Source organism: Heterodontus francisci, chromosome 23, assembly GCF_036365525.1.
Source record: "Heterodontus francisci isolate sHetFra1 chromosome 23, sHetFra1.hap1, whole genome shotgun sequence".
Classification (NCBI taxonomy): Eukaryota; Metazoa; Chordata; class Chondrichthyes; order Heterodontiformes; family Heterodontidae; genus Heterodontus; species Heterodontus francisci.
Window position 1 is genome coordinate 20,600,993 of NC_090393.1, and position 22,538 is coordinate 20,623,530.

Consider the following 22,538-nt stretch of genomic DNA (forward strand, 5'->3'; position numbering starts at 1 on the left):
TGTAATTAAGTGCGGGCTCATAGTGGTTCATTGATATTGATTTAAGAGGTATTTTGAGTTCCTAAAACAGAACACAGGCGGAGTTTGTGTCTATAATCTACTGCTGGGACTGATGTGAAGATGCTCACAGGTGACAGGTGCTCTCTCACTTGAGCGCTGTAGGGCATGTACAGCTGCGACACATCAGCAGCCCTGCCTTAATTCCTGCCTTTGGGTACTCTAACTGATTTTTATACACTTTACAAAATGTGATATATGAGGGCAGTGAAGAGTTGGCAGCATTTGGAATGTTAACATGTCAGGATCTGCTTAAGAACTATTGCCTTTCGCTGGGGAGTGCCTTCTTAAATGTGCCTTGTACTTCTGAACAGGATGCAAAGAATATTGCAATGTCTCTCTTTCTCCTCTCTAGACTCCAGCCTTGCTGTATTTTGAACATACTATTGTGGCCAGAGCTCCATTAAACATTCTCCTTTTGTTCCTCTTAATTTTCAGATAAAGTAATTAAAAAGCTTCTTCCTCCCTAATATCCTCAATGTGTTAAAATCAAGACTCATTATACCACATAATAGTGCATTCCTTTCCAGGGCTTCAAAACGATGGAGCTCCATACTTTCCTCAGTCTCCTCAGCCCATTCAATTGTTTGTCACCGGACACCAGGTTTTGCTTTGAAAATTCTGTGATTACATAGAACCTACAACACAGAAACAGGCCATTCTGCCCAACTGGTCCATGTCAGTGTTTATGCTCCACACAAGCCTCCTCCAACCCCTCTTCTAATCCTATCAACATAACTCTCAATTCCTTTCTCCCTCATGTGTTTATCTAGCTTCTCCTTAAATGCATCTATGCTATTGTCCTTAACCACTCCTTGTGATAGTGAGTTCCACATTCTAACCACTCTCTGGGTAAATGTGAAGCGTCTGCTTCTACCACATCATCACTTTGTAAACAACATTCCATAAACAACTGCCCCACTCAGACAGCATACAATATAACACAAGCAAGTATTTCTGAAACAGCAAGTTGGGGTTTAATAAATTCTTTGTGTATTCTGTGTTGTAAGAGTATCAGACAATATATAAGGAGAGAACATCACTTCAATCTGTAGTCAGATGCTTTTTGAGGGATGTCTGTTTTGAATTTATGGCAACAGTACAAATAGGGGGAGTCCAAGAGTGGAACCCTAGAAAAAGACAAGGTCAAAAATGATGTGGTAGAAAAGTGCGAGGCTGAGAGTGATGTGGTCGTAAAGTGCGAGATTGAGAGTGATGTGGTAGAAAAGTGCAAGGCTGAGAGTGATGTGGTAGTAAAGTGAGAGGTTGAGAGTGATGTGGTAGAAAAGTGCGAGGTTGAGAGTGATGTGGTAGAAAATGGCGAGGTGGAGAGTGATGTGGTAGAAAATGGCGAGGTTGAGAGTGGAGTGATAGAAAAGGGCGAGGCCAAAAATGATGTGGTGAAAAAGGGCGAGGCTGAGAGTGATGTGGAAGGAAAGGGTGATGCCGTGGATGGAGTTCCCTAAGCTAGCTTAGCCAACTCACCCCTTAATACCTATATCGTTTGCTTTGTTCAGATTTAAGAGTCTAGTTTTGTACTTAACTAAATCACTCTCAAATTCAATATAAAATTCTACCATATTATGATCACTCTTCCCCAGAGCCTCCTTTACCTCCTTTACTAAAAGGTTACTAATTAACCCTTTCTCATTGCACAAATAGCTTGCTCCCTCATTGCTACCTCAACATACTAATTTAGAAAATTATCTTAAATGCATTAAATGTACTCGTCCTCCAGACTATTACTTGGTTTGCCCAGTAGTAAGGAAAATGCTGGAATCTATTATTAGGGAACTGGTATCAGGGCACTTAGAAAAAATCATAATATGACTGGGCAGCGTCAACACCGATTTATGAAAGGGAAATTGTGTTTGACAAATCTGTTGGAATTTTTTGAGGTTGTAACTAGCAAAGTAGATAACGGGAGCCAGTGGATGTAATGCATTTGGATTTTTTTTTTAATTGATAGGCTGCCACACAAGGGGTTATTACACAAAATTAGGGCTCATGGGACTAGAGGTAATATATTAGCAAGGATTGAGGATTGGTTATTGATAGAAAACAGAAAGTGGGAATAAATGGGTCATTTTTGGGTTAACAGAATATAACCGATGGGGTACAGCAAGGATCAGTGCTTGGGCCTCAGCTATTTACAATCTACATCAATGACTTAAATTAGGGGACTGAATGCAATGTGTCCAAATTTGCTGACAATGCAAAGCTAGTTGGAGAGTAAACTGTGAGGAGGACGCAAAGCGGCTGAAAGGTATATAAAAAGATTAAGTGAGTGAGCAAAAACGTGACAGATGAAATATAATATGGAGAAATGTGATGTTATGCACTTTGATAGAAAAAAAAGAACAGAATTTTTATAAACTGTGAAAGACTGGGAAATCTTCTTATTCAGAGGGACCTGTGTGTCCTTGTTCACGAATCACAGAAAGTTAACATGCAGGGACAGCAAGCAATTAGGAAGGCAAATGGCATATTAGTATTTATTACAAAAAGATTGGTACAAGAGTGAAAACGTCTTACTGCAATTATATGGAGCCTTGGTGAGACCACATCTAGAATTTTGTGTACAGTTTTGCTCTCTTTACCGAAGGAAGCATATACCTATCTTGGAGGGAGTGCAACAAAGATTGCCCACACTGATTCCTAGGTTGAGGTGATTGTCCTATGAAGAGAGATTGAGTCGACTAGGCCTATATTCCCTAGAATTTAGAAGAATGAGAGGTAATTGCATTGAAACATATAAAATTCTTTAGGTGTTTGACAAGGTAGATGCTGAGAGAATGTTGCCCCAGGCTGGGGAGTCTAGAACACAATCTCATCCAGTCCATTTAGGACTGAGATGGGGAGATGTTTTTTCACTCAAAGTGTAGTGAATCTTTGGAATTCTCTACCCTAGAACACTGTGGATACTTAGTCATTGAGTATTCAAGACAGAGATTAATAGAGTGTTGGATATTAAGGGAATCAAAGGATATGTGAATAGGGTGGAAAATGGAGTTGAATTAGATCAGCCATGATCTTATTGAATGGCAGAGCAAGTTTGAAAGGCTGAATGGCCTACTCCTGTTCCTATTTCTTATATTCTTATGATCTTACAAATTGTTCAGGAGGAAGAAGAAGCCTCGAGCTACATTACTTACAAATGAGGAGCATCAACAGGGGAAAGCTCAAAGTTGCACTGTGGTATTGATAGAAGGGAGTAAGGTTGAAGTCCAGAGAGAGAAGTGCTCACCTGATATGGCCTGTATTTTATCTTTGATGTGAAGGTGCATATAAAGATGGATATTGAAGTATAGAATCAGCAAAATTGATTGAGAGATTGAAAGAATGTTGGAGCTAGAAAGAGAGAGAAAGATGGAAATATTGACATGTCAGGACAGAGAAAGAAATTGCAACAATAACAGATCTAGAGATAAAGATATTTACAGAATGATAGACACTGGAAGAGAGATAGAAAGAATAACAGAATAGGACAGAAAGATTATACGAATGGAAGACCCAGCGAGAAAGAGATTGACAAAGAGAGAGAGATTGTAAAAGTGACAGACCCAGAAAGAGGCAAAAATGGAAACAGTTGCAGGCTAGGAAGGAGACTGAGAGTGGCAAAACCACGGACAAATGAAAATAATGACAGATCAAGAGAAAGATTGAAAAAACTAAGACAGAGAGGTCATTCCTAGTGGTCATAGACCAGAATAAGGAGAGGTCTGGCAATGTCTATCTCAGCTCCCTTAGATCAGGGCATGGGGCATAGAGTTGGGGAGTATAGCATCAGGAACACACCACAGGAGAAAGATTAAAATGTTATGGGAAGAAAAAATATGTATGTTACGACCAGATGAGGAACGGGTCTAGGGCTCCCCTCTCGGTCTTTTCCTGGTTTGGCTGTAACAGGTTTTAACTTTTCAAACACTTTTTTTTTTAGCTTCCCCTCGGTGAGTCCTAGTGGAGCTCACTGCTCACTAGTTGTAATTGTAATCAACCAGACAGGTTTTCTCAAGTTTAAACAAGAAAGCTGTAAGTTTATTAACCTTAAAACTCTAACTCTGTTAAAACTACTAAAAACATGTGACACAACCATGCTAGCATGCAAAGGTAATAAACACACATACAAATAGATACAGAGCAGGAGAAAGAATTAAAGGGGGGAGTGTGGGAACAGAATTTTCGAGAACAGAATAATATGGGGACATTTAAGGTGAAATAATTAATCAATCATGTACTACTAACAAACTAACTTCGGAGCTGCAGGGAGGGACAGCTTATCAGAAATGACTTCATAGCTTCAGGGCTGCACAGACAGCTTATCAGTAGGAGTAGACTAACAAGAGAAAACTAACAGGACAGTTGTAAGCCGCTTCATAGTAGCCCATTGTATAGCAATCAGCCTAACATTCCAAGGAGATAGGGGGGATGAGAAACTACTAGAAGGGAAGGTGACAAGGCAGTACCCCAATCAGGCCATGACACCAGGAAACTGCAAAGTTAGTAAACCAACTGGGAACATAAAGAGGGTGTCACTGATGTGTATGAAGAACTATAAGAAAATGATTGATTTCCCTGCTCAGGCAGGAGAGGGCAGGGGGAGACAAGGGAGAGAAAAGGAGAGGAGAGAAGAGCCCAGGTGTTGTTATTGTTTGCTTTGCTGATGATGTAACCAAGAAGTACTGCAATAAAGTTTCTTAAAGCTACAGTCGGACTTCGTCTCTCTTTGTGTAACTAATGGGATCCAACAACTTGACGTAGTCGGCAGGATCGCTGGAGGATAAAGACTAAAGCCACAGACATCGGACCTATCGGCGCCCCCAGAGGTAAGGACTCCTCTTTATGTTAAAAGTCCTTGGTCGTCGTCTAAATTTCGGTTCCCTGCCACGTGATCCCGAACTTGGCGGTATTTGACGGAAATACCCTTTCTTGTGCGGCTCAAGACCCCCTTTATAGACGTCTAACTTGGCGGTATTTGACGGAATACCTATTTGGCGAAAAACCTGACTGCTCGAGACCTATTTCCCTACCTGAATGGATAAGATGACAGATGAAGGCAACCGACAGTTACCAACTACCGTCAAAGGTGTGCAGGCCCCACCTGACGTTCCCGAAGATGAAATACTTCGGCAGTTGAAAGAATATGTAGAGCAACAGTTTAATCTGGCTAAAGCGTACACTGAAATTGGGCAAAAATATGGCACCCCCACGGGACTGTGGTCCCTGGAAGATATAAAGAGAGTCTGGGGAAAAACAACCCATTTAAAGGATAAAGAACAGACCCAATGGTCTCTAGCCGTAATGGGCCAGATTCAGCAGCGCAATGAGATTATGCGACAAGCCCAATGTGATCGCGACCTAACGAGTGCGAAGGATCAACTGAAGGCGGTCTGCGAGCAACTGAAAATTGAAAAGCTTGCAAAGGAAAAGCTAGAGGCTGAAAAACAATCTGAAAAGGAAAGGCTACGGATTGAAATTAAAGAGCTTAAAAAACAACTACAAGACCAGCAGACGACCCAACCGAAGGAACTGGGACAGCTCTGCGAACCCTGCCGACCACCTTCAACTAACTTGTATCCAAGTTTGAAGTCGTTACAAACGGAACAACGGAAGATGCAACTGCATGAAGCAGGTCTAGCCGAGTCTTCCAGTGAAGAAAGTGACAATGATGGTGGGTTACCGTTTCCGCGACTAGCTCCCCTTAAACAGAAACGCGTTAAAGTCAAGACGGAGAAGACGACTGTGAACGGTAGCGAGGTCACCACGGCCGAGCACAACGCGTACTGGACACACGTCCCGGCTTCCCCTGAGAAAATCGACAAGTGGTCCACAAGATTGCCCGACCCGAAGAAAGGGGGTCTGAAAATGTGGGAGCAGCTGGAACGATTAAAGGGAATTTACAATCTCCATCCATGGGACAGGGTACAGATTCTGACTGTAATGGTTCCCAGACGAGCGAGCCGAAAGCTAAGGAGAGAAGTCCAAATTGCTTTGGGTGAAGATGGTCAGCTACTTGACGTCGGATGGACTGCGATTAACAAGTGGTTGCGAGAGTTTTGCCCTGCAAAAACAGACTGGGGCAAAGTTGCAGCCTGTTGGCAGAAGAACTCCGAGAACATGCAGGAGTACGAAGAGAGGTTTAGGTCCACCTGGGTGGAATACTCAGGGATAGTAGACCCTACTCCAGAGGATCTGGACGACACCAGTTTTGGACCCTTAAAATCCGCTTTTGTTGATGGACTAAAACCAGAACTGTCTAAAATACTGAAGGCCACTCTACCGGAGTGGGACGCGGTAAGAGTAAAATACTCAGAGTTAATTGACAGATGCGCTCAGCTGGACAGGGATACAGGAGTCAAGCTTCGAGCCGTGCAGATGGATCCAGTACCGAAAGAGCCTGACAAAGAGCAAGTTAGGCGACCCGGCCCCTGTTATTACTGCGGGAAGGAAGGCCATTGGGCTAAGGTGTGTAGAGTGAGAGGACGAGGCAGAGGAAGCCAAGGACTCAACCCGGCACCCAAACCAGCTCCCTCCACTGATGCCAACGACCTCTTTGAGAAGTTCAAACGGTTGATGCCCCAGCAACAGAAGGAGATGTCCTCCTTACTCGATGCGACAAAAAACTAGAGGAGCCCTCCCTCGCCCTTTCGGCGCCTCTCCTAGCGCTAGTAGAAAATAGAAAAGATGGATTGTATGTAACTGCGAGGGTGGGCGACCAAGACATTGACTTCGTATTGGATACCGGAGCCGAATTAACGTGTCTACATCAACAATACGGAAACTCCCTACCGATGGACGGTAAGACTAAAAGAGCTTACGCAGCTGGGGGCAATGGGTTGGTAATTAAGCAGACCCAGCCCGTACGCAACAGTCTTGGTCTGCACGAATTGATAACACTGGTCTGGGTAGGTCCAGTGGACCAAGCACTCCTCGGTATGGACGTTCTCACTCAGCTGAACTCCTCGTTGCATTTTGAAGGAGGCCAGGTAACTTGGTCTATCAGAAGTGTGAAGAAAGAGCAGCTGAGGGAGCACCCAATATGGGCCCAGGATAAGAACGATTGTGGGCTACTTCAGATGGAACCGGCAACGTTTATGGGATCCGCTCCACCCTGTACTAAGCAATACCCCATTAGTCCAACATCCGTTGCAGGAATCTTACCCGTAATTGGACAGCTAGAGGAGTGAGGCGTGCTGGTTAAAACACACAGTACCTCAAACAGCCCTGTGTGGCCAGTACGGAAACCAAACGGGACCTGGCGGCTTACTGTCGACTATAGAAAGGCTAACCAGTGAATTAATCAAAAGGCCCCTCTGGTAACTGACCCCTCTACGGTATTTAATGCCCTGAAGCCGGAACACGAATGGTTCTCTGTTATCGATATGGCCAACGGATTTTGGTCGGTGCCACTGGCACCCGAGGTCCAACCGTGGTTCGCCTTTACTGTACAACAACAACAGTACACCTGGACCCGACTGCCACAGGGTTTTCACAACAGTCCCACGGTATTTCATACGGCCCTACAAAACCATTTGAGGGAGTTACCTTCCATGCACTCCACAGTCATTCAGTACGTGGACGACATTCTGTTAGCCTCTGAGACAGAAGAACAGCATGAACAAGATCTGCGTACTCTGCTGGACCACCTTCATCGGAGAGGACACAAAGCCAGTATTGACAAAGCGCAGATAGCAGAAGGAGAGGTCGTGTACCTGGGACAAAAGATTTCAAAAGGAAAGAGAGAACTCACCCAGGACAGGACCGCCGCCATTCGAGCTGCCAAACTGCCCACCGCTATCCAGGAGCCTAGGTCCTTTTTGGGTTTGTGTAACTTCAACAGAAACTGGATCGACTCCTACACTCAGCTGGCTCAACCATTAACCGATCTCTTGAAGGGAAAGCAGGCCTCTAAAGAATCAGTTACCCTAACCAAAGAACAAGAAGAAGCTTTCGAAAACTTAAAGAGGGCTTTGTGCTCAGCGCCAGCCCTGGGAATCCCCGACAATGGGAAACCGTTTACCCTGTTCGTACACGAAAAAGAGGGATATATGACTGCCACACTGACGCAGGAGCACGGGGACAAACAGAGACCTATTGGATACTATTCGAAAAGACTGGACACCGTCGCCCTAGGATGGGGCAGTTGTTTAAGAGCCATGGAAGCTACATGTCAAGCAGTAATGGCTACTGCAGGTCTGGTGTTAAATCAAAAGCTAACCGTTAAGTATCCGCACACAATCCACACATTGCTACCTACGAACAGAGTATCCCAAGTGACTGCAGCTAGATGGACCCGATGGACAACAGTCCTAGAGGCTCCCAATCTCCACATCGTCCGGGCCAGCCTGGTAGATCCGGCGACTATGCTCTCGTGGCCTGAAGAGATGGAGGAAGAAGAACATGATTGCGTGGAGATTATGGAAGAAACAGAGGAGGTAACTCTCGCGGCAGAGGAAGCATTGCTCAACCCAGATTTAATCCTTTTTACAGACGGCTCAGCCTTTGTTGACAATGGTACATGGAAAGCAGGATGAGCAGTTACAACCCTACATGAAGTTGTGGAAGTGGGATGCCTGCCTTCAGGGACATCGGCCCAACAAGCCGAACTGCGAGCCATGTCGGAAGCGTGTCGAATAGCAGAGGGGAAGACAGCTAATATTTACACAGACTCACGGTATGCTTTTGGAGTCGCTCACGACTTTGGTCAGTTGTGGCGCAAAAGAGGATTTCTCACGGCTGCTGGTACACCTATTCGAAATGGGAAAGAGGTCCGAGACTTACTAGAGGCCATGCAATTGCCACAAAAGGTATCCATTTTGAAATGTAAAGCCCATACGAAAGACAACACTATGGAAGCAAAGGGGAATGGCCTAGCCGACAGGGCAGCCAAGGAAGCCGCCTCGCAGGGTGATCCCCCGGACGCAAATACGTAAACTGAATGCGTCCCATCTGACACAAGACCTCCAAGTGATGCAGAGTGAATGTTCCAAAGAGGGAAAATGGACCTGGATGGAAGCAGGGATGAAGATAGGTGACGACGGCATATGGAGGCAAAGGGACACCGAGAAACCAGTCGCGCCAGAGGCGCTGATGCCCTTTTTAGCCCAACAAATTCACTCCTGGGGACAGCTGGCCCCGCAACAGATGACAGCATGGTTCCAGAAAAGCTGGTGGGGTCGAGGGTTTAAAAAACACGCCCAGTTGGTGGCTGACCGCTGTGTGGTCTGTCAGAAAAACAATCCAGGACCCACCACGATAATGCCTCAACTAAAAGCCCCTGCTCCAGCCGGCCCATTCCAGTGCTTGTGTTGACTATGTCACTCTCCCACCTTGTCAGGGATACACCGGCATTTTAGTCATCGCCGATAAATTTTCTAGATGGGTAGAGGCCGTCCCAGCCAGAAAAGCCACGGCTAACCACACCGCTAAGGTCCTGTGTAAGAATTACATCCCCAGATGAGGAGTACCGGTCAGAATTGACTCTGACCAAGGAACTCATTTTACAGGCGTGGTCTGTCAGGAAGTCTGTCGATTACTAAACATCATGTGGGATTTACACTGTCCTCATCATCCCCAGTCATCGGGCCAAGTGGAACGAATGAATCAGACTCTAAAACAGCGACTATCCAAGTATCACCAGGAAGGAATAAAGTGGCCTCAGGCATTGCCGATAGTTCTGTGCAGTATCAGAGCGACCCCGAACAGAACAACAGGCCTGAGCCTGTTTGAAGTAATAACAGGGAGACCCATGTCTTTACCGGGAACAATTGATCTGCAAAAAGCTGATTGTCACTTGATGAGTGACGCTTTACTAGAATATTGCCAGAACCTAACAAATGCTGTCAGTTCTGCTTCCTCACAGGTATCGGCAGCTTGGGGTGACCCACCAGAAGCAGGGCACGACATCGTCCCGGGAATCTGGGTCTACGTGAAGAAAATACACAAAGAACCTTTGGGCGCCAAGTGGGAGGGACCTTTCCAAGTGTTACTGACCACCCAGTCAGCAGTTAAAGTTGAAGGAAAGAAAGCCTGGATACATGCCTCTCACGTAAAACGAACGCCGAATTCTTTTTAGTGATGATTGTAATTCTGTATTTGATGTTTTTGCTTATTAAGTGTTGTTGAAAACAAGTAACTGAAGCCCCTGCAAAACTTATGCCTTTACAGAGCTCCCACGGGCTCCTCCTGTGGCACAAGCAGGCAACGTATTGAGTGTGACTCCTCCGGGTGTTGAAGGCTGTTTCTAAACAAATAGAGACCATTAAAGGCACCTAGGTGGGATCAAGGGAGTGATTCTTAAAAGTGTTTTGAAGAATCAAAGGGGAGACTGTGGGAACAGAATTTTCGAGAACAGAATAATATGGGGACATTTAAGGTGAAATAATTAATCAATCATGTACTGCTAACAAACTAACCTCGGAGCTGCAGAGACAGCTTATCAGAAATGACTTCATAGTTTCAGGGCTGCACAGACAGCTTATCAGTAGAAGTAGACCAACAAGAGAAAACTAACAGGACAGTTGTAAACCGCTTCATAGTAGCCCATTGTATAGCAATCAGCCTAACATTCCAAGGAGATAGGGGGGGATGAGAAACTGCTAGAAAGGAAGGTGACAAGGCAGTACCCCAATCAGGCCATGACACCAGGAAACTGCACAGTTTGTAAACCAATTGGGAACATAAAGGGGGTGTCACTGATGTGTATGAAGAACTATAAGAAAAGGCTTGATTTCCCTGCTCAGGCAGGAGGAGACAAGGGAGAGAAAAGGAGAGGAGAGAAGAGCCCAGGTGTTGTTGTTGTTTGCTTTGCTGATGATGTAACCAAGAAGTACTGCAATAAAGTTTCTTAAAGCTACAGTCGGACTTTGTCTCTCTTTGTGGAATTCAGTTAATGGTTTTAGGTTGGGTGTAAAGTCTTTGATTAAAGTTAAGTCTTGAAGTTCTCGTTGGGGCACAGTGCACGCTTTCAAACTTGGTTCACTGGCCTTCTGTCTTGAGGCTAAAGTTATTTCTGTGGGTCCTGGAACTTTGCGCGCAAGAGAGACAGAGACAGAGAGAGAGACCTTGCTTCTCTTTTGGTCTTCAAAAGCAGTCTGCCTCAAAACATTTCTGTGAGCACAATGCACTACCCAGGTTGGCCAGCAGGTTAGTCATGTGACTAGCTCTTTGTTTGAGACAGCATCGCCTGCGCATTTTGTTGATTTGTCAAAGCTTACCAGACAAATCTGTGTTGGAGGGGTGGGGGTGGGGGTGGGGGGGGTGGTGGGGGAGTGGGGGGTGGTGGTGGAATGCTGGCTCTTACACAGACAATGACTCCCAATGTCTTTGATCATCACTATTGACAAAACCCATCTGGCTAATTGAATCAGGGGGCACTTCTATTGTCTCTCTGTGCAACTGTCACTCAGACTGCAAATGTGCAACCATGTTTTCAGCCACTGCTCTGTGGTCTTTTTAAACAAGTTATATTCAATGTCTAGTAAGCATTCAAATAGTGTTCCATATGACAAAATTAATATGTTTCCATTTGGCAGGTGTGGGGCTGGAATTTACCTTAGGCGGACAGGAATTTGCCACCAACGTAAAAGTTAGTGGCGAACCCACTTCTGCCTAGCCCGGGGATCCATCCCGCATTTTACGGTTCCCCAGGCTTTAATTTCCCTGAGGCAGGACTTCCACCCGTCTGAGGGGGGAGGGCCCACCTCATTGAGCTGCCAGCCAATCAGTGGGCCGGCAGCTCTTAGTCTTAGCAGCGCCACTGGGAGCCGACGACAGGGATCCAGGAGCGAAGGTAAGTTGGGCATGCCTCACCAGTGAGATCGGTCGTGCCCTGGTGAGGCTGGAGTGGTTGTTTGAGGGGAGGGGGGCATATTGGGTCCCGGGGGTGGGTTGGGAGGCGGAGGTGGCCCTCAATCGGGCACCCTGTGCCTGATTGCCATGGCACCCACCCCCTCCCCCCATCCCTGGCGCTCGGAAAGGTCAGCAGCTATCGCTGGGTGGCCTTTCATGTCCCCAGCACGCCCACTTGCCACGGGTAAAATACCCATGGAGGCGGGCGAGGGCCCTTAAGTGGCCGTTAAGTGGGTTGGAGCCTTTTAAAAGTGCTTGTCGACAGCATCTTTCCCTTAGTAAAGAAAAATGAAGCTCTGGGCCAGAATTGGTTCTGAGCTCATAATGGCCTGTCAGTCAGGAGGCAAGCTATAATCTTCCAGCAAACATCTGCTTGCTACAGTCAGGGTCTTGTGTCCAATATATAGGACCAACAAATAAGGCACAGACTCAATCTTATTGTTGATGATATATTGCTATGGCATACAGGTAATTTCACATCTCATCGTGGAATAATGACCACTGGCTGAAAAATGAAAGGAATAATCATTCGTCACTGCTGAGCTGCAGAGCCCTCAACGTAATGGATACACATACACAGTGTCATAAATCACCCTCTGAAAGATGGGCGGGCGATGTTTAACCTGAGGGAATTTGCAGTAGACCCAGAATAACAGAAAACCTAGGTGGATGAAATGAAGATTGCCGGGCGGAGCTGGAACACAAGCTGGGACAGGTAGTGTTTGAGCTATTTGTACAGCACCTGTTGCGATGGTTTCCAGTTATTTCCCAAGTGTGTACTGACTGGAAATGTTAGAAACAATCTCATCCAGCAAAACTCTGAAAACAAGTTCACTATTTCCTCTTCCCCTCCTGGAAAGTGAGATTCCATCTTTAAAGGTCGCACATTCCTTAAATGCGGCTCTTAATGAAAGCTTTATTTAAAGGAGACCTAATATACAGGTGATTAGACATGGGCTTTGCAGCTCTGTGATTTCCAGTTAACTATAGTCTGGACTGAGGGGCTGCCTCTCTTGTCTCGGTTGCTTCAATCCAGTTGCTCGTGGGTGTGGGCATTTAGTACAAAACTGCCCCTTAATTGGATGAAGTCCAGATTAATGGGCAGAGCTGCAGACAAGTAAAGCTGCAGTGTGGTTGGTGTGGAAAAAGAGTAATAATCATCAGATACAAATAGTTTAACAAGGAAGAACTGAAACTTACACTGCCTTAGATTTATTAATACATTTGAATCCAGTAACTATATCTCATCATTAAAAGAAATGGAAACTGCAAGGTTAAAAAAACTATGGTCAGTAAACAGTATCAAGCTAGTTTTCAGTGAGTGTGAATTCAAAGCACCTAATTAGATATTAGGACTGCCAATTTGGTGTCAATTCTCAGGCCATAAAATAACTGGTGTGAGAAGTAGAAAGGTCACATATAGAGGACATGTGCTGGATTACAAAGACGTGAAGAGTGAAGGCCATAGAGGGACTTATGAATGAGAACAAGGATCTTGAAATTAATGGATTGTGGATAGTAAGCCAATGGAGGTTGCCAAGGCTTGGGGTGCGTAAGATGTGAACGGTGGAGTTTTGGAAGAGTTGTAGTTTATGTAGAATGAAACTTGGGAAGCCAAGTGTTTGTTTTAGAGGTTGAATCTGGAGGTGATGAAAGTTTTTTCCAGCAGTGAGGATATGATAAGGTCAGAAGTAGACTATCTCAATGATAATAAGATGTAGAGTGTGATGACCAGATGCAAAAGATGTCTAGGGGTCTGTTACTATCTTCACCTGGTCTTATTGTAACAGGGTTTAATTTTAAAACACACAGTGTTTTGAACTCCCCATTTGTGAATCCTTGTTCACAGCTTTCCAATTATAAAACAAAGAAACTAATTCACACAGGCTTTCTGAGGTTTAAAGAGGAAAGATGAAATTTTATTTAAACTTAAACTCTAATACGGTTCACACCTACGGATATTTGACATACCCACGCTAGCATGCACACGTGATACACACATGCAAATAGGGGCAGAAAAAAGAAGAGGAAAATATAGTAGAGAGGGGTTTGAGGCAATATCAGAAGAGTTTCTTGTTTACTGTGCTTCAAGCTCACTTGATTGTAGATAGTCTTGCTGTTCGTCGGGGTCCAGTGTTCTACTTAAACCTTGTTCATGTAGGAAAATTTTCTCTCTTTGAGGTTCTTGTGTTTTCACAAGATTCAGTTCCGTGGGAAAGAGATGGAGGCAGGCAGGACTGGAGAGAAGGTTCTGCTCCAACTGGGAGAACACAACTTTCTGAGTTCAAATCCTCTGTTGTAAGTTCAAATTCAAAACCTCCAACAGTCAGTCAGTTATGTGACCAAAACCGGTCTAACCACATTTCTGTGTATTGGGGAAGCAACAACTGGGTCCCCATTGTTCCAAAACTGTCAGTTACTATGCAAGTGTCTTTCCAGTCAGGGGCTTGCAATTTTAAGTTTTAATGTTCATGTGGCGAAATCATGTGTACCTCAGTCTTGGCAGGTGTGAGGTTTGCCTGACACCTCCACATCCAGGGGAATAAAATGCAATTGGAAGAAAAGCGGCTCAATTCATTAGAGTTTGAGAGAAATACAAGATACAGAAAGGAAAACCATGCGTTTCTCTCATTCACTTCCATTCATGCACCAATCCTAAAGCTTATTAAAAATGCTCTGTTCTGGGTGCCAAGGCTGCTTTACAAAGACTTTTGACTTCAGTGGGTGGGTGGTTCCCTTTTCCTCTGACTGTGGGGGAGGAGTCTTTGTTAATCTCCCCTTTGTTCTCTGGGACACTCCTACCTGCAGGCATTTGTGCAGACTTGGCTGCACTCTCCTGTGGCACTTCGACTTGGTGAGGCATCAACCTCACAGTTTCTGTGCCCCTTAGAGGTTTCTCTTTGTCTCTGCAGGTTCCTGTAATTGCTGTTAGCAGGTCTGGTGGGGTGTTTCTACAGTCTGCATTTACATAGGAGGATGTGCGATCTAACCTTTTACATTTTTCGGGGTTGGTTGACCAGACAGTAGGGGTTTTCATCTGGGATTCTTCCCTGGCTTCCTTTAACCTGCCCTCTTGGTCATTTCTTCCCCTTCTCTTTCTAAACTTGTGCCAGCCGTCTGCCTGCCTGTCCCCTTTTGTTCTCAGTGGGGTCGCTTGCACTTCACCAGCCCTCTGCTGGAGGGGCCTCCTAACACCGGTACAGGACTTAGTGGTGCAGGTTTCACTGTAGATTGGGGTTTCCCCTCAACCTGGCACATGTGGCAACTCCTGTAGTACTGCACCACATCTGTGTGGAGTTTTGGCCAGTCAAACTGCTGTCTTATGCGGGCTTTGGTCTTTTGTATACCTGCAGAGTCTCATCGACAGGTTTGCGGCTGCCTGCAATGAATTTGGCCTAACCATCAGCCTCAAGAAAACGAACATCATGGGGCAGGACGTCAGAAATGCTCCATCCATCAATATTGGCGACCACGCTCTGGAAGTGGTTCGAGTGTTCACATACCTAGGCTCAACTATCACCAGTAACCTGTCTCTAGATGCAGAAATCAACAAGCGCATGGGAAAGGCTTCCACTGCTATGTCCAGACTGGCCAAGAGAGTGTGGGAAAATGGCGCCCTGACACGGAACACAAAAGTCCGAGTGTATCAAGCCTGTGTCCTCAGTACCTTGCTCTACGGCAGCGAGGCCTGGACAACGTATGTCAGCCAAAGAGCGACATCTCTATTCATTCCATCTTCGCTGCCTCTGGAGAATACTTGGCATCAGGTGGCAGGACTGTATCTCCAACACAGAAGTCCTCGAGGCGGCCAACATCCCCAGCTTATACACACTACTGAGTCAGCGGCGCTTGAGATGGCTTGGCCATGTGAGCCGCATGGAAGATGGCAGGATCCACAAGGACACATTGTACAGTGAGCTCGCCACTGGTATCAGACCCACCGGCCGTCCATGTCTCCGCTTTAAAGACGTCTGCAAACGCGACATGAAGTCCTGTGATATTGATCACAGGTCGTGGGAGTCAGTTGCCAGCGTTCACCAGAGCTGGCGGGCAGTCATAAAGGCAGGGCTAAAGAGTTGAAGAGACTTAGCAGTTGGCAGGAAAAAAGACAAAAGCGCAAGCGAAGAGCCAACTGTGTAACAGCCCCGACAAACAGATTTTTCTGCAGCACCTGTGGAAGAGCCTGTCACTCTAGAATTGGCCTTTATAGCCACTCCAGGCGCTGCTCCACAAACCACTGACCACCTCCAGGCACTTACCCATTGTCTCTCGAGATAAGGAGGCCAAAGAGAATACCGGATGTACAGCCACTGTAGTCTCGTGGGCCCTTCTTAATACTGTCGACTCCTTGCCCTCAGGTCTTGTGAGGAGAACTCCATTCTTCATCAGTACCTCATTATTTAAATAGTAGCAGTCAGGGACTCCCTCTGCTTCACTTTCAGACTGGGCAGCCTGTGCTAACTCTTGCAATACTGGGTCGGCTCGCTGAGCCTCACCAGGGAAAACCCATTTAATTCATTCCCTGGGTCTCCTAACTTTCCAAAGAAAGTATTGGACAGGCAGACCTCACAGCCATCTGCCTGCACTGCCAATGCAGTCTCTTCTGGCGGAGCTAGTTTGATCATGGCCTGACCCACTACACATTCAGGGAAACTGCAGGGGACTGTCTCTTACCACTGACCTGTCTCTCTGACCTCCTGCAGTCTTTCTTTCACTACTGGGGGGGCTACCACCTTCACTCCTGCCAGATCATCATCTAAGAGCAGGTCAACCCCGTCCACAGGCAAGCTATGGACAATCCCTACAGTCACCGGTCCCAAAACTAGGCCGCACTCCAGGTGCATCCGGTGTACAGGTACAGGCATACACTACCCTTCACAACCATTCACTGCCATTTTGGTCTTCACTGTACTCTCTGGGGGAAAGGTCAGGCCTTTTCCCAGTAAAAGGGATCTTGTGGCCCCTGTGTCCCTGAGAATCACTATGGGCTTGCTTTGCCCCACTCGAGGGATATGGGGTTACTTTCCCTTCAAATACAAACCCCTGATAACCTTCAGGAATCCTATTAACTTTTCCTGCACTGGCTGTAGTAAGCTTCCTGGGCTGCACCCTTACTGCAATTAAAGCCACAGCTTGTTCTGTGTTTTGTATCAGGCCCTTGTCTTCACTGAGCAGGTGTGCCCTGATTAACCCTACTGGTTTCCCCTTTCATTTCCAGCAGTTAACTTTTAAATGCCCTGCCTTATTACAATGGAAGCACACAGGTGTCCGGGTCTCACTCTTGCACACAGCACCTTCCTTTTTTGGCTGGAGGAGGGCCCCCTGTGTCTCCTGCTTTCCTTTCCCTTCCAGGAAGGCCTGGGCTTTTATCACCTTCCCACCCTTTGTCCTTTTCAAATTTGTGGGGGTGAGTTCTCCCCTGGGAAACTGACTTATAAATTAAAGCAAACTCATCGGGCAGAAGGGCTGCTTGCCGGGCTCCTTGAACCCGCTGCTCCTCTACATGGGTCTTTATTGAGAATGGGAGAGAGTTTTTAAATTCCTCTAACAGGATTACTTCTCTGAGAGTTTCATAGCTGAGCTGTATTTTTAAAGCCCTCAGCCACTGGTCAAAAGCCAGCTGCTTACTTCTTTCAAAATGCAGATAAGTTTGATTAGCTTCCTTTTTGAGGGTTCTAAACTTTTGGCGATAGGCTTCGGGTACTAATTCATATGCCCCGAGGATAGCAGTTTTGGTCAGTTCATAATTTGATGAACTCTCATCTGGCAACAAGGAATAAACCTCATGGGCTTTTCCGGTTAGTTTGCTTTTCAATAAGAGAGACCAGGTCTCAGCTGGCTATTTTAGCTGCCTTGCCAGTTTCTCAAAAGACACGAAAAACGCTTCCACATCTTCCTCATTGAATTTTGGAATTAATTGAGCAAGTTTTAGCAATCTTGTACCCGGTCCTGAATTCTGCTCCTCCATATTGGCCAGGCTTTCACTGGGGTTACTCTGTTGCCCCCTAGTTAACTCAAGCTGCTTCAGCTGTTTCTCTTCAGATTCTTTCCAGAATATTCTTTCTCTCTCTCCTGCCTTTCATTCTCTTTACCTTCCTTCTGGAAGCCTCTCTCTTTCTCCCTCTCCTGCCCCTCTTTCTCTTTTTCCTGTCTCTTTCTTTCTTTCTCTTTCCCTGCCTTCAAGTTTCCTCTGTTCCAATTGTAACTTTTCTATCAGTACCCTGTCTGGGTCTGCTTCTAACACTGCTTCTGTTTCTTCAGATTCAAGGGAAAAATGGTTGGCCACTAGCCTTAGGAGTTCAGACTTCCTAGCCTTGCCACGTGCAGTGATCCCACACTGCTCAGCCATTTTCCTCAACTCTTCCATAGACAGTACTTTTAACTTATCCCAAGTTACTTCACCCTGGCTTGGAGAGCTACTCGCTTCATTTGCAGACATGTTAGTTTTGTTTGAAACTCAGTTCAGGTTAAAACAAAATTCTAAAAATTGTTCACCAAAGATAGAGTGAGCAGCTGCAGAGAGGGAATCAAGGCTAGTACCTTCAGTTTGTGCCATCCTTTATTAGTGAACCTGTATTATGGCTATTTGACCACATGTAGTATCACAGCTGAGGTCAATCCTAGTTGAACGATGTGCTAGAGTATCAAAGGATTATCAATGTAATAGTTCTATTAAAAAAGCTAGTCAACTATAGACTAGTGAGCAATAGGCAGGCTAAGATGGTTCATGGATCTACTTTTAAATACCACATCTTGTGAAAAAATTAGTACTCACTTAGAAACATTTGGGTTAATTGAGGACAACCAGCAAAGATTTGTAAAAGGCACATCATGTCAGACAAATATAGAATCATTTGAGGAAATAACAGAGTATATTGATAAAGAAAATGAAGTGGATATTGTGTACTTAGGCTTTCGTAAAGCATTTAATAATGCACTGCATCGCAGGCTTGTTGATCCGATTGAGGTACATGGTATTCAAGGGAATATGGCAGCAAGACAGTTAGAAAGATCTAAACATTGCCCCAGGGATCAGTATTGGGATTATTGCTCTATATATAGATATAGAAGATTTGACAGTAAATAGCAGGGCCAACAATTACAGGAGGACATTGGGCAGATAAATGTTAGATGAAATTTAATGTGGAGAAATGTGAGACCATACATCTTGGGAGGAAGAATAATGAGGTAAAATACATACAAGAAAGGAATCGAGGTGCAGAGAAACTGTAGGGTTCAGATACACCGATATTAAAGTGTGAGGACATTCATAAAGCTGTAAAGAAGTACATGTAATCCTAGATTTTATAAGTAGTATTGGGAATTGATTACAATAGCAGAGAGATAATGATAAACCTGTACAAATCATTGGTTATCCCACAATTAGAATATTGTCCCATTTTGGGTGTCTTACTTTAGAAAAGATCTCAAGGCCATTGGAGGGGTTGCAGAAGAGATTCACTAAGATGATCTTAGTGAGGAGGAGTTTCAGTTATGAGGAGAGATTAAAGCTCTTTTAATTAGAACAATCTACAAAAGCAACAACATCCAGACTTTTTTTTAACATCCTTACTGTAGAAGAAAGTTCCAAGGCACTTCACAGAGGCATAAGGAAAACAAGATGTCAAGCCAACAAAGGAGGAATAAAGGGAATCTGAACACAGGGAGAACTACAGGAGAAATTATTTGAAGCAGAGGATTGTCAGGACAGGGAATGCTCTAACAATGACAGAAGCAGATCAATTGTACATTTTACCAGATTCTGCAATAGTTATGTAGTCCATTTATTTACCATAGAGATTTGCTGACAATGACTGAGTAGGCAATTTGATTACACATGAACTTCAACTCAGTGTAGTTTACCTTGGCAATGGAATGTATCATCATCACAAACTTCTATTTGATCACCAAACAACATCCTTCAATCTATAAAAAGCAAAAGTCAAATTAATGTCATTGCACCTCTCTCCATAGACTCGAAATGAAGTCAATAAAATAGCTCATACAGATAATGTCACAGAAACTCCATTACTCTCATATTCCAGGTTGTATTGACTTTTGGAATCCAATTCCACAACTGGCAAAGGTTCAAGGTTCACTTGGCAGGCGACCTAAAATTAAACGAGACTTTCAGTAAAATAACCAATCCAATGTAATAGTTTTATGTGTTTGGGCGGGTTGACTAGTCTTTGACCAACAAGGTACAGCCTTTGGTATTCTTAAATCAAGATAGAGAGTTTATTAAGCACAGCAAGAATATACAGGCAATACTTAACCAATGGCAGTAGTTATACAGCAGAGTGCGGAGTGTCCTTGGTTCTTGCTTCCCAAGCTGTTGTGGTGCAGTCTTCTCTCTTGAGGTGTTCTGTTGAATGTAGGGTGGTCTCTTCTTTGAATTGGTGTGCCCCAATGTGTCTCAACACTTTCCATTTATGCCCCCGCCCCCCCCTCCGAGGGTTCCTTTATTCCATTTATGGTTACATTAGGTAGCTATACAGATAGTGGATGCATTGGTGATCATCTTCCAAAATTCTATAGATTCTGGAACAGTTCCTGCAGATTGGAAGGTCTCAAATATCACCCCACTATTTAAGAAGGGAGGGAGGGAGAAAAGAAGGAATTACAGACCTGTTAGCCTTACATCAGTCATTGGGAAAATGCTAGAATCTATTCTAAAGCATGTGATAAATGGACACTTGGATAATAATGATCTGATTGGGCATAGTCAACATGGATTTATGAATGGGAAATCATGATTAATGGACCTGTTGAATTTTTTATGGATGTTACTAACAGAATTGATAAAGATGAGTTGGTGGACGTGGTATACTTGGATTTTCAGAAGGCTTTTGCTAAAGTCCCCCACAGGAGGTTAGTTAGCAAAATTAAAACACATGGGATAGGAGGTAATATACTGGCATGGATTAAGGATTGTTTAACAGACAGAAAATAGAGATTAGGAATAAATGGGTCATTCTTGCATTGGCAGGCTGTGACTAGTGAGGTACCACAGGGATCAATGCTTGAGCCCCAGCTGTTCACAATATATATCAATGATTTGGATACGGGCACCAAATGTAATATTTGCAAGTTCGCAGATGACACAAAACTAGGTGGGAATGTGTCTTGTGAGGAAAATGCAAAGCGGCTTCAAGGGGATTTGGACAGACTTAGTGAGTGGGCAAGAACATGGCAGATGGAATATGATGTGGAAAAGTGTGAGGTTAGCCACTTTGATAGGAGGAACAGATGTGCAGAGTATTTCTTAAATGGTAGATTAGAAAGTGTAGATGTACAAAGGGATCTGGGTGTCCTTGTCAATAAGTCACTGAAAGCTAACATGCAGGTGTAGCAAGCAATTAGGAAGGCGAATGGTATGTTAGCCCTTATCGCACGAGGATTTGAGAACAGGAGTAGTGAAGTCTTGCTTCAATTGTATAGAACCCTGGTTAGAATTGGAGTACTGCATGCAGGTTTTGTCCCCTTACCTTAGGAAGGATATTATTGTCATAGAGGGAGTGCAACGAAAATTCACCAGACCTGTTCCCGGGATGGCGGGACTGTCCTAAGAAGAGAAATTGGGGAAACTGGGCCTGTACTCTCTAGAGTTTCGAAGAATTAAAGGTGATCTCAGATGATTGATGAGGGAAGGGCGGTGGATGTTATCTATATGGACTTTAGTAAAGCCTTTGACAAGGTCCCGCATGGCAGACTGGTGCAAAAGGTGAAGTCACACGGGATCAGAGGTGAGCTGGCAAGATGGATACAGAACTGGCTCGGTCACAGATCACAGAGGGTAACAGCGGATGGGTGTTTTTCTGAATGGAGGGATGTGACTAGTGGTGTTCCGCAGGGATCAGTGCTGGGACCTTTGCTGTTTGTAGTATATATAAATGATTTGGAGGAAAATGTAGCTGGTCTGATTAGTAAGTTTGCGGACGACACAAAGGTTGGTGGAGTTGCGGATAATGATGAGGATTGTCAGAGGATACAGCAGGATATAGATCGGTTGGAGACTTGGGTGGAGAAATGGCAGATGGAGTTTAATCCGGACAAATGTGAGGTAATGCATTTTGGAAGGTCTAAGGCAGGTGGGAGGTATACAGTAAATGGCAGAACCCTAAGGAGTATTGACAGGCAGAGAGATCTGGGCGTACAGGTCCACAGGTCACTGAAAGTGGCAACGCAGGCGGATAAGGTAGTCAAGAAGGCATTCGGCATGCTTGCCTTCATCGGTCGGGGCATAGAGTATAAAAATTGGCAAGTCATGTTGCAGCTGTACAGAACTTTAGTTAGGCCGCACTTAGAATATTGCGTGCAATTCTGGTCGCCACACTACCAGAAGGACGTGGAGGCTTTGGAGAGGGTACAGAGGAGGTTTACCAGGATGTTGCCTGGTCTGGAGGGCATTAGCTATGAGGAGCGGTTGGAAAAACTCAGATTGTTTTCACTGGAACGACGGAGGTGGAGGGGCGACATGATAGAGGTTTACAAAGTTATGAGCGGCATGGACAGAGTGGATAGTCAGAAGTTTGTCCCAGGGTGGAAGAGTCAGTTACTAGGGGACATAGGTTTAAGGTGCGAGGGGCAAAGTTTAGAGGGGATGTGTGAGGCAAGTTTTTTTACACAGA